Below are 13456 nucleotides of genomic sequence, written 5' to 3'. Positions count from 1 at the left end.
GTTAGCATTAGTGAAATCCTTCGCAGCTGTGCGCAAGCTGTGACGCTGAACACACCTCTACCTGCCTCAGTGGCCTGTGAAAGGATATTTAGCATCGCAGGACTAGTCTTCAGCCCAAGAAGAGCGAGACTGAATTCTCACCATTTTGAAAACTAACTTCTTTTGAAGATGAACAGGACATTTTTCAGTTTCAAGTAATGACTGTGTTGCTGCTTTAGTATTGATCATGTTTTGATATTTGATACAATAGGCAAAACCTTTGCCTATTGTGTTCAAATCAGGCCCATAGGAGTTTACAAGGCAGGTGTCCTTTCTCTAAACACTGACCTGATGCATCAAGTGGATATGTTTTGCTGAACATAATATTATGCATTGGTCCTCTACATCCTCTAGTCGGAATGAGCATACTTATAAACACACTGTTACAACTCCTTCATAGTGTCATATTGCTTTTCGGAGAATTATGATGATAAGTTCATCGTAGATGCAAAAGTATACTTATGTACTATAGAGTGGTCTCACCTACGTCACGATCTCCTTAGTTACGAGGTCTGTCCGCCATGTTGGAGTGCATACAGATCCTACATGGCGGCGAGTAAACAAGGAAGTGCGGCGAAAATACCATTTTTGAATCACTGGATAGTGCATCAAAGGTTCGCTACCTGGCCAAATTGAAGGTTATTGGTAACTTGGATCCCTATACGATGAGTGCAGATCGTTTCAGTGCCGATCCTACTTATCTTCCATCGGTAAACTACGCCAACATCTACACGTATCTCGTGAACACCCCCAGTCCTTACACAAAAGACGAGTTGGAGTGCTACAAAGGGCTCGACGCTTATAATCAGTTTGTCAGTGGATGGGTCCGAGACGTCAAAGCAACGGTCGTCGAGAATTCTCATCTCGTCATTGGGAGGGTAAATATATACAGATCTGGTCAGATATTTAGCAATATTCAATGTTTACTCAGTGCAAACAGACACGTGTGTTTGTTTACATTGTACGTGCATGTCATTGTGTGCGTGTGTGTAGGAATTAACTTTCAACTAACCCCTAACTTCATCCCCCCCACACACACACACACATATATATATATATATATATATATATATATGATCTGACGTTAAACTCATATCAAGCAATGCTGAGGCTGCATCTCTGTGTTTCGCCTGTTGTACACGCTCGACACGTCTCTGGCACCGACTGCTGTCACGGGCCGATGAAGCTTCGGTAACCTTCTCATGTCCAAGTTTAATTTATATTTCCTTTATTAAATACTGTTCACAAACGAATTTGTAAATAAAATCACTGACCACTTATAAAGTGATCCGCACATACTCTAGTGTACGCCAAATTCCATTCCTTTATATCTCGAGAGATGCGTGACAGCCATTTCTCGCGACGTGTCATTTCCTTGATGTGTAATGACCGCTGGCAAACGAAAGAATGATTTCTTGTCTCTATCAGCTCTGCTGCCACAACCAAAGACAGCACAAAAGTTCACCACCGATAGGTTATGCGACTCAGCCGTGCATGCCAGTGGCTTTGTGTGTCCTCCAACATGGCCGACAGCTAAACTGTGACGTCACACGAGACCACTCTATATATTATGTTGAACATTGTTGCTCCTGGATGGATCACAGCCAACCCAATTATGTTCAACACAGCTCCATGTCCTTGGTCATGGTGCCACAGCACTTCAAAGAATAAACTTCATCATTCTCAAAATTCTGACCCTTTGCTTTTTTATTAACAGCATTTACTTGTACTTTTACTTTCAATGAACAGGTTATGATGTTCATTTAATGTTCAGGTTGTGATGTACATTTAATATCAGAAAATTACTTTTGACACTTAAGTACTTTTGTACTTAAGTACAATAAATATCAGATACTTTAAGACTTTTACTCAAGTAGTATTCTAATAGGTGACTTTTTACTTTTACTGGAGTAGTTTTCCAGTAAGGTATCTTTACTTTTACTCAAGTATGGCTTTTGAGTACTTTATACAACACTGATCACGCATAAGTATACCGCTGTCGTTCATATGCCGGTAACATATGCCGTGATAAGCCACGCACCTCAGCTCACTCACAGTCGAGTTGATGAAGAGGGAAATCCCACACGGAGTGGAATACAATGAATGAAAATAATCCCAAAATAAAACAGTCATAGCAGTTAATACACAAATACAGCGGAGCTTCTCTGGTCCGTAATGATTGCGTAAATACCTCCGTATAATGCGACAGTGTCTTAACACAAACAGAATACGGGAATGTATCATAGAGCGAGTCTTGTGATCCGCGAGGAGTTGCGCAATACCTCGATATCGCGCGACAGTAACTTAAACACACAAAAACACGGGAATATCAACATATAAATGAATTGCCTGAATTAAACTTAAGTTAATTTAAGCTAAGCTATGCCCAGATACCATGAACCTTACTTGTCGATGCTTCGTTGCAACGTTGAAGTGTTCGTGGGGAAGTTGTCCTTTTTCCTCGTCAGGAAGGGGGGTCTTATAACGCGGCTTTGCCGGCGCTGTTTCGGTCCGTTGGCATGGCTCTGGAGCAAACGCAGGTCCGATCTGTACTCGCTGCAGGGAGGACAGTTAACTTCGGATGAGACAGCGTGTCTGCGCGTCTTACCGGGAATCATCGGTCACTAGAGGAGCTAGGCTTCGTCGGTCTCCTCTGTGCCGGTTTGTGCACAAAAAGAAAAAGAAGCGGAGACGGGTCGTGGAAGGGATTCGTCTCAGCGGGGTAAGGGAGCCTTACTCAAAGTGGAGCACTGTCTGTTTCGTCCAGCGAAATGGCTCGTGACCTATCAGGGATTGAGGAGGGGAGAAGGCCGTTGCTTCCTCGTGGCCTGCGTGGCGCTGGCGGGGAAAGCTGGATCTTCTGTGGCCTTGACGGGGGTCCGAGCGAAGAGAGCTTTGTGTGCTCCCTGTTCGACGGAGGTCGAAGGGAAAAAGCAATGAGGTGTGAGTTACAGACAGTTTTGTAGAACAGTGGTTGAACCACAGGGGTCCTGGGGTCTCTTGGCTCTCGGCCAATGAGATTGCAGCGGTGCATTCAGGTGACTTCAGGAACCATATTTTTTTTGGGGGGGGGGAAATTCACACCCTAGTGAGAAATTCCTTCAGAGGAGGTTTGCTCTCATCAAACTACAAAATCAGGATGAAACCTTTGCTTGAAAAAGGAAAGGCCTGATTCTCTTTGTCCACAGCACATGTTGAAGCCATATGGTCAGACCCCAACATCCCCCCTTTGGTCTGAAGAGCGAGGTGTTGGCTTCGGTCTTTAGAGCAAACCAAGGGTTGGCATGTGCATCCATGTGGTGGGGAAACCTGAGGAGGTGAGACAGTCCAAGTGTTCCTGAGACCAAAAGCAGTGGTTAAAACAGGCAGTTCAGTGTTCATAGAGTTCAAGGTTCATAGTGGTCAAGTTCATGGTGTTCAGAGTTCATTGGCATCTGGGCAGATGACTAAGGTGGCATCTGGGCAGATGACTTTAACTACTTCTACCTACATCTACTATCATACACAATTCAAATCATAGGTGAGCAAAACATTATTCCCAAATAATTCAATCGCTATTATGATGTTGTGATAATCTAGCATTGCGGCATAGTGTCAAAGAAAGTAACAACCCAAATAAAACAAAACAAAACACAAAAGAGAGAGAAGGAAAGAATAGAAAGACAAGAAGCAGGTGAGGGGCAAACAGTGGTTCAACTCCTAGACAGGACTGGAGTCCGTCGGTGGAGCAGTCGTAGGTTGGCTACGTGGTGTTATGAATAGGAGGGAATCCAGTTAGTCTGTCACTTCTGGATATATTGGTACATGATATGTGCGTCTATCTCTCTCTAATCGGTAGATTTAGAGCGAGTCCTGTGTCTAAGTTTTAGAATCTATCGATATTGGAGTTGCGTTGCCAAGACTATAGGCCAGAGGTACCTGTGAGGGTTGCATAACAGTAGTGGTAGCAGATTTACAGATTTCGTTAGCATGGCTGGTGTGACTAGCTAGGCTGGTCTTTCGCTGCTCCAGCTGTTGACAGCTGAGCCTTCTCGGATGAGGTCCTGGATTAAATCTGACTGCTACGGCCTAGGTTATGTCTTCTTTGGTTACTTCTGGTAGAGTCTATAAAAGCATGCAAAGAGTTGTCTATGAGAGTGGAGCCTAAGTTTACAGTCACAATGGTTTTTCAGGTCATGCAACTGTTCTGGTTCAAGTTGGATGTGTTAGCGGTTAGTGCATGTCTACAGGGTGAGTTGAAGCATGCAGCTAAACGTTAGTAGTCAATAGTAAGCCGCCATTCTGCCGGTTGGTTTCGGCACTGGCGAGATTAGAGTGTACTTCCTGTGAAGTGCATCTCTCTAAGTTTCTGTTGTCAGAGAGCCCACCCCCCTCGCACTGTTCAAGTGGCGAGGGCGGATATCCCCACGTTACCGTCAGCACTCAGGGAAACGTCGCGAAAAGTTTCACTCTGGAGTGTGTCATGGCGGGCTGGTGATATCTCCCTCTCCCAACCCTCCTAATTAGAGATGGAGACAGGTCTGGCGCACAGGTCAAGTTCAGTTACCTACGGCACTGGCGGCCTGACAGGCCCGGGCGATGACTCGGCTGAAAGAAGGCGGTGGCTTCGTTGAACAAGCTGGAGGTGGATCATGCTGACAGAGCAGGAGAAGGCTTAGTTGACGAAAGAGCTTACGAGCTAGGGTGCTCGAAAGGGTGCTCGAAGGGCCTCTAAGGTTGTGGCACCCTAGAGGTGTATGCGAAAAGGTGGGGGAACACATGAGGCTCGTTTCTGACCCGGAGTCGGGTAGAGCAAGAGTGTTATGACCCCCCCAGTAAGACTGAAGAATATGTATAGATATATACATAACGGGCATTGCCTTTGCGAACAAGGTCGCCCAAGAAGGTTGAAGAACGAGGTGCAAAATGGGAGTGGTCGTTTCCGGAAGTGTGCTGAGTTCTCTTCCCCCCCCCCCTACCATATCGACTTGGCAGCAGGGGGAAAGGTCACTTGGATTAGTCAGGTGGGCTGCGAGTCAGCGTTACCTGATGTTGCCCTTGAGGGGGTCTTTCACCCCCCTGGTTCTGTTGGTCTTTCGACCGCCAGGGTCGTTTGTTCCTCGGGGGTGACCAGGGCTCTGTAGGCCAAGGCCTCTCGTCGTCTTCCGACGCTAGGTCGGAGTCACTCGACTGTTGGATGCCTAAGACTATGGCGGTGTCTTCGTACCGATTTGTCGGCCGTCCGCGTGTCTTCCATGCAAGTTGCGTGTACTTCCTAATCTCTGGCATGGTGAGGTTACTCGTTCTGCAGTGCATATTAACATCGTATCTCACGTTGTCGTGGAGATTGTGCAAGAATAGCGACTTGAAGGCATGGTCTTCTTCTAGACCTGGGGCGTTACGTCCCTGAAAGTACGCAGATCTCAAGCACCGGAAGTAGTCTCTCGGAGACTCTAGCCTTTCCTGGGAAATGGCAAAGGCGCCGAGGGTGGCCGAAGCTGGGTTGGAGTACAGGGAGTACTCCTCCCTAAGGGCGTGACAAAGGGATGAATAGCGGTCGCAGATGCTCGGTTGGAGCATTTCCATGAAAGCGTGGACGCTTCGCTGTTATGTGGGAGTTCACAGGTAGGACCCAAACGCAAGACCACAGGAGACAGAAGTTACTATTAACAGGTTTTATTTAGAATGTGTGAAGGTGTGGAGCCCATGGTCCGACACCCGAGTGGCAGATCGATGGTGTGAGGCCCGTGGCTCGACACCGGAGGGCTGGCAGCTTGACGGCGAGAGTAGTCCGTGTCACACAAGGAGGGCAGAGCGGCGGAGTGTAATCCGTACACACAAGGAGGGCAGAGGACGCCACGGGGTTGACGCGGGTGAAAGATGGTACGACCTGACAACCCCAGACTGCAGGGCCAGAGCTTATGTAGTGACAGGGGACTCATTAGTGGGCCCTGAGTCTGGTGTGTCAGGCAGCAGGAGGTGATCAGCTGGAGTGTCCTCAGCTGTGCACCCTCAAGGGTGTGGCCATGGGAGGAGGCTGGAGGCAGAGGACAAACAGAGAGCACATGGCACACAATAACAAATGGGGGAATGACAGAACACATGAGGAGAGGAGATCAGGGGAAACAGAGGTAACACCGAACAGGTCAGACAGGGATCCTGGATCCTGACATTCGCGCTGTGGTTTTCCATACTAGCTTTAGCTTTTCGCGCGATGAGGGGCGCGATAGGTCGAGGAGGCAGCGATCGATCTCCCTTAGGTAGTCATCGATGCTCGAGTCGTGATTATCGGGATTGAAGCGCTCTACGTCTTTCGCCAGAGACTCAATCTGTCGAGTACGCAGGTCTCCAAGGTTGATGGGGCCTGAGCCGTCCGAGTCGTCTGAGTCTCCATACTCGCAATGGTGGTAACGACGATCATCCTCCCCCCCTGAGGGGGATGGGGTCAGTTCTTGTCGCGCGTGTGAACTGCGTGGAGGATTGCGTTCGCCTGAGGTGGTTTTGAAGCCACCTGGGCCGACTAGGACCTGGTATTGGTCCTCTCTCCTCCTGGTTGGGGATGTCGCTTTCAAGAAATGCAAGGTGGTTCGTGTCTCGGGGAATGAGGGAACCGAGACCAAGAAATGACTGGGCTGAGGGGCTCGGTAGGGGGTAGCGGTACCTACCGGGGCTGCTGGAGCACCTTGAAGCGCTTTCAGTTTGTCATTACTCTCTAATGCTTTAGAGAGTTCTAGGTTGACCTCTCTGAGGTCACTGCGCAGGCTACTATTTTCTGACTGTAGGGCTTTACAGTCACGTGACAACTCCTGAACCTCTGTTCGGAGTGTCCAGATCTCGCGTTGCTGCTCGTCGCTCTGTGCCTGGGTTCGGGCAGCTTGCAGCTGCATTTTCTGATGGTAGATGAGCAGTATTTCCCCGATTACGTTCTGAATCAGGCGCTCTCTGTTACCTGCTGGGTTATTTACATAAGCCACCAGCTGCTCTAATTGCTTGTTGCATAGGACAGCAGTGTATTTTGCAAAGTACTCTCTTTCCTTTGCTGTGAGTCCGAGGACATCAGCCACCGCATCTCGTAATGCAGTGTCTTCTGGAGCTACAGCTCCAGGAATGGGGGATTTCTCGTCGCTCATTCTCTCTAATGAGCGCGACTCCCAGTGGTTGTTAATTCCCTAGTGTTAGAATGGAAACTGTTAGTGTTTACGGTTCTCAGTGAAATGTCTAGTTCTGTAACTTAGGATTTCTACTGTTAGATGTTAATTACTGTTAGTGTTACGGTTCATGCAGGCGCACAGTGAAATGTCTAGCTCTGTGACTTACGTTTCTACTGTTGCTGCTCTGAGGTATCACTACTGCTTTGCAGCCAGAGGTGCGAAATGCTAATGTGGTTTAGCACTTTGGGCCTGTGAGCTGTGTGTAACTTCTTTGAGGGATTTAAGAAAACAAAGTATTGGTATTACAAAATAAACGATCAAATCTACTACACAGCTGGCTGTTAGTTTAAGAAATGAAACGAATAATTAAACCTGGAAAGGAAATTAAAGTTCAATTAAAATTAAGATTAAAAATCTAAATTTAAAATCAAAAATTCAATTACAATAAGAAAATATTTTGAATATCAAAGCCTACCTATTTTGGGAAATACGTTTCAGGAATTTGGATCATTCAAAAGAAAAAAATAATAATTTTTAGAAAGAAATTATTTTTGGAAAATTAATTATTCAAAAATAATTATGGATTAATGTGCATATATACTGTAACTAACTGGAATAACGTAGCCTCACACGGGGCACCATTATGTTGGGAATGTAAAGGAGCGTGTTTGGGTTATCAGCATTTAAGAAACTGAATTCTTGTTATTAATAATCATTAATAATTGTTACATAGATTAATAATTCTATTGATGTCAAGAATTCAGTTTCTTAAATGCTGATAACCCAAACACGCTCCTTTACGTTCCCAACAAAACCAATAAATACGTTTCCAAAGTAAGACAAGTAATTAAATCCTCTGTAAGCGAAAAGGGGAAATACATATGACCAGTAGAGTTTATGTTTATTCTTCCAGACATTTTGTTTCTTCTTTAACAGACTCAGCCCACATGTCCTCCTGTGAAGGTTCAGAAGGAGGCGAGGTCATTTACAGAGATGAGGGTGTTTGTCCTTTAGAGACAGCATTGACTGGTGTCCCTGTGCCATGTTATTACACTTACTACTCTCCTTATATCATTTCTGTCAAATGCATTGACTGTGTTGTAACTCTGTTATGTTGTTCGTTCTGCACACATGACGTCTATCACAGTTCACCCTGATAGAGGAGCCTCCTCTGTTCTCTTGTCTCTCCGTTAAAGGTTTCTTCCTGCTCTGATGTGAGGGTCCCGGGACAGAGGATGTCACATGAGAACAGATTGTAAAGCCCTCTGAGGCAAATTTGTGATTCGTGATTTCCGGTTATACAAAATATATAGAATTTAATTGAATTGAAAATGAATTGTTTCAGATTAAATATGGGTGTCACAAGTGAGAAAGCAAGAAAATCAGAGACATTATCAGATGAAATGAGTGTGGCAGTTTCACACCAGGATTAAGACAAGAAGAGAAGAGTAGGAGTGATCGTGGTCACATCAGCAGTAGAATCACTTCTCTCAGTGCTGCTGTGTTTCTAAAGGAAGGGGGATGTGGCGCAGCTCCTTCTTACTGACACAAAGGGACATCTACTGGACGGATGTTGTAATGACAGTGTGTGTGCTGTCAGGGACTAGAGTTGCTTTAGTTTGGGTTCATAAAGTGCAAAGGAAAGAGAAAACCCATCGATTGAAAGTCTTTTATTGGAATGAAATGTTGACATCTATAGAACTAAGAGGAGCCTGTGTGTGATCGACCGAGCTGACTATCACAATAGTCGTCGTTGTGTTTTTACAGTTGTTAACCCACATGCCTCTATATTGAGCGCACTTTTCTTCACACGGTTCTCTTCACCAAAATGCAACTTAGCACAACAGTTCATCTCACATCCAAGATGAACTGAGTGTTAAGTGTTCAGACGAACTTATCAAAGAGTCTTATCCTTCAGCGAAGCGCCTTGAACCAGTTTGTCATCTCAAATGTATGTGATATTGATTCATCCAATCAAATCCAACAGAGCAAATGACAATTTTGATGTTTCACTTTCGCCTATCAATCATGTAGGCTATGATTACCTGTAATCATGACTTTATTTTTTTTACATGGATGTATAATTAGTCTATTTAAATTGTGAAGAGTATTCACGACCAAGAGGAACGATGTTGTTCTGTACTAAAAGCAAGTCGAGCATTAAAACTGGAAAGTTATTAAAGCTCCGCCCAGCTACTCATTAGTTCATGTGGTTTTATTGTGTCTTTGGAGTTAAAATGTCTTTGTTACTTAAGGATTCAAAAGACCTTCATGATTGTCTGCAGTCTAAAGACAGAGAAGACCCATGCGCTGTTTGTTTATGTCACATTCATTAGTATGGGCGTCGATGAGCTCTATGGCATCCAGTGACTCAGAGCTCCACCTTTGCAGCAGCTCCTGACCCAGCTCTCGAAGAAGACGAGGAAAACCCTCGAGAAAGGCAATTCAACGAGAGATCCCCTCTTCTCGGACGGCTGGGGTCGATACAGGAGAACAAATCACATGAGTTTGATGATTTTCCCACATTTTGTGTGTCTAGCTGACTAATGTGGGCTACAATTTTTGAAATTGTGAAGTTTGAGCGAGGGTGCTGTGGACGGCAGCCGCTCACATGCTGCAATATAATCCTCGGGGCAAGTTGGATTCCACTAAAAGTGCGTATTTTAGCCGCTGACAGGCTGTGATCGTTATTAGAACGTCTGCTAACATTATGGAAAGAGTCGTGACCTGTTGCTAGAAGACAATGGTGGAAACAGCAGAGTATAGCAGAGTTTGTTGTGTCGGAGTATAGAAAGCATAGCTCAGTGTTATCTAAATGATTTTCAACATCATGCCTGAATATTAAGATGATTTCAAGAATGCTGTAAAGTGTGGGAACTTTTGCTGCCCCATATCAAGATTTCACAAAGAGACTTCTCCTTGAGCGTGACTGGGAACAGTAACAAACAGACCAGATGAAGCGAACGGTAAAGAAAAAGGTTTTAATTCTCTGTAGGGTTCTTTGCATGAAGTTGTCAGACACTTGCTCTAACAATCTGAGCCTGTCAGTGGATAAAATAAGCACTTTTAGTGGCCATTACGTTACAATGAAGCAGCACAATTGCCCTTGTAGCTCTTTTTGCGCCCGCAAGCAGCCGTGTTCTCACTGAACACTGGACCAATTCAAAAAAGAGTTGTCCCCATTTGCCATTGACACCCAAAAACACGGGGAAAAAGGGTTCAGGTTGAAAAATACCGAACGTTCCATAAGTGTGAATGTAAAAGTAGAGTTCATCTGAAAAATCCATAAAACACACGATAACGAGATTGTTTCTTGAAGAAGCAGCTCAGGCCGAAGTCGATGAGGCGGACCGAGCCGGTCTCTATCAGAACCTTCTAAACCTTGATGTCCTGGTGGAAGATGTGTTTGGACTCAAGTTCTGCTGCTGCTTCAACCAGCTGCTTCAGTATCACCTGTGAAGGCGGGAGAGACAAAGAGACGGAGAGAGGCGAGGGAGGTGAGGGAGGTGGGATGTGTAATGATAAAAAATGTTTTAACCTCCTGTCATATTTTCTGTCAGACATATTGCTGTTTAGAAAGTTCATTTGTATGGGCGTCTGGATGTCTGAACACATTGACCTATTTGGTCTAGGACAAAGGTCACTTTTCTATCTTAGTCGGGACAAACAGCCGACGTGTTCTTTCTCTATATCAGCTGCTTCTGGTTAGACTAAACATTTCTGCCTTAGTCTCCTGTGTTTTATCTGTTCCTCTCTGCCGGCCGGTATAAATATCTTGTTTTGATTTTGTGTCTTTAGAGCATATGCACAGTTCACTGCAATATGTGGTTGTGTTTTGTGTTCTCTGTTTGCAAACATTAAATTGACTTTTTGAAACTTTGATCATTCATCAAGACTCTGTTTTTATGGTAAACACTTTGGATAAAACCAACTTCACTCCTGAACTTGTCAAGGAAATATTCCACAACAGATGGATGTGCTGCCACCACTAACTCTGATTGTCTGGGTAAAGTTGACCAGACTGTCTTTACCGTGCCGGAGGGAACAGACACAGCTATCATGTTATCAGTGTGGTACCATCTGTAAACCGCTCCACTAAAGAGATGGCACGTCAGCAGGAGTGGTATCAATAGTATTCTTGAATTAGGTACTGCACACGTCAACATGTTCTTTGAGCTGTAAACTAAATGATATGATTGTACTGTGATGATGCACGTCAATGGTGGTAGTAAAATTGACATTTCTTACAAAATTTAGGAAAAATCTGTATTTCATGGGTTGAAAACGGCTCAACAGGCCGTCTGCTGTTTGAAATCAGCCGTGAACGTCGAAAGGCTAATGCTGACGTAACGTTGACGGGTTGGGACTAATCTATGTCTAATCTAGATTTATTTTTAAAAGAAAAGAATGTTAACGCTCATTTATCAGGGCCATGGGATGTGGTCTGCTCGTGGAACCAACGTAAATGCATGCAGTGCTTATGAGTAGAGTTCAACTTCAAGTGATCTTTGATATGCAAATTCATGACACTGGCCAATTGTCCTTGGCAGTGCTGATCGCTCAGAGAAGGAAGAGAGGCGGAGAATTTGAAATGGAGGGACTGAGTTATCATTTGGCATTTATAACCCTGATCTTTTCTTTTCTTATCCATTCTGACATGATGAGTGAATTTAGATGTGTCACTTCTTGTTGTAAAGACTCAATACTGAAAGTAGTCTGATGAAATCCTTTCAAGTGCTTTAACCCTACAACACTAACGTAACAGTTAGTAACACCATCACTAACGTCGGGTTTATTTTACCCGATATAATATACAACAATACATGGCCAAGTGAAGTACTCTTCTTTTATTTTAACGTCTCATAAAACCAAAAAACTGTATCATGGGGCGACCCTATAAAAAGGCTCTAAAATGAGTGAAAAGTTAGGGAATCGGGAAAAAAGACAAACAAGATACATTTGTTGAGAGGGGAAAAATGCAGAGCTTACTATAAAATAAATTTGACAGCAGCCGTAATGAGCACACATCTGGTCGAAAGTATCGACACCTCCCTTCGTTTGGTTGTAAAATTGGATGACTTCAGGCTTGCGAGTGGGTCCTATGCTTGGTTGTGTATGCATGGATGACAGGAGCAGGACAAGCTTCTTTTTTGAAGCTGTGTCAGGGAGGAAGGACACTAAAGTTAGTTCTTTGGTGAAAAGAAAAGCACTGGAGCCTGGCGTGCGATTTGCTTTATCTTTCATCACATGTGGGATCTCCCTTTTGTTTGCTTTCACCGTCCCCACAAGGGTCATGCAGCAGTTCTCCAGCAGATCAATCACCAGTGGCACAGAGGTGAACCAATTATCAGTGGTCACATTCCTGTTTGTCTGGTGATATTGCTCAGCTCCTTGGTGAAATGATGGCCAAGACTTTGGACACCCTGTGGTTGTGTCACCTGCTTCCAGGTATGGTATCCCTGCCAGCAGCTAATTGCTGTGGACATCATTGGCAAGGACAAGCTTGATTCCATATTTGGCAGGTTTGTTGGTGTTATGATGTGGTGTGTTCATGGACCCGAATGCAGACTCAGACAGCAGAGTTCTATTTCAAAACCACGATCATTTATTTCTCTCAGTCAAGGGAAAAGACAGGAAATGGACAAAGTCAATAGGAGGCGTCTCCACGGTTCCAAGCCGGAAAGTGGCTAATCCTGCTGAACGGCAGCCGAAGCTGACAGGAAAACTGTCAAACGTCAGTACGGAGGCACGTCCTCGCGCTCCGCTCGGATCTTAGCCGGGAAGTGGCCGGTCCGCGTCCGTGGCTGGCAGACAGGCTGGATCGTCTGTGTGACACCCGAGGCTCGACACAGGAACGCCAAGACTACACAGTTGATCTCCGAGGAACTAACTGGAAGGCTTCTTCGTACAGGTGAAAACCCGAGGCTCGACACTGTACGGCAGGCAAGTTGAAAAAACTAAATGCATCGTTAGTAGCAGATCTTCAGAGAGTGAACAAATGGACTACTCACGGGTCGGAATACCAGGTAGGTAAACGGACGGACTGACAACTGGAATGAGAGTGACAGGAGTATTTATGTCAGCTGGAGGCGATCACCGGAGATGAGGCACAGCTGTGCCTACGGAGAGAGGTGCGGCAGTGGGCGGGACTCGTAGGAGGACCCTACTGAGGGAAATACAGCAGAGCTAGACACAAATCCTCACAGTACCCCCCCTCAACGGGAGCCTCCCGGCGAACCGCCAGGCTTATCGGGGTGCAGGCGATGGTATGCGGAGTAGCTCTGGAT

This window comes from Melanostigma gelatinosum (assembly GCF_949748355.1).
Source record: "Melanostigma gelatinosum genome assembly, chromosome: 15".
Lineage (NCBI taxonomy): Eukaryota > Metazoa > Chordata > Actinopteri > Perciformes > Zoarcidae > Melanostigma > Melanostigma gelatinosum.
The sequence above is the reverse complement of the archived record's forward strand: the minus strand, read 5'-3'. Positions refer to the sequence as shown.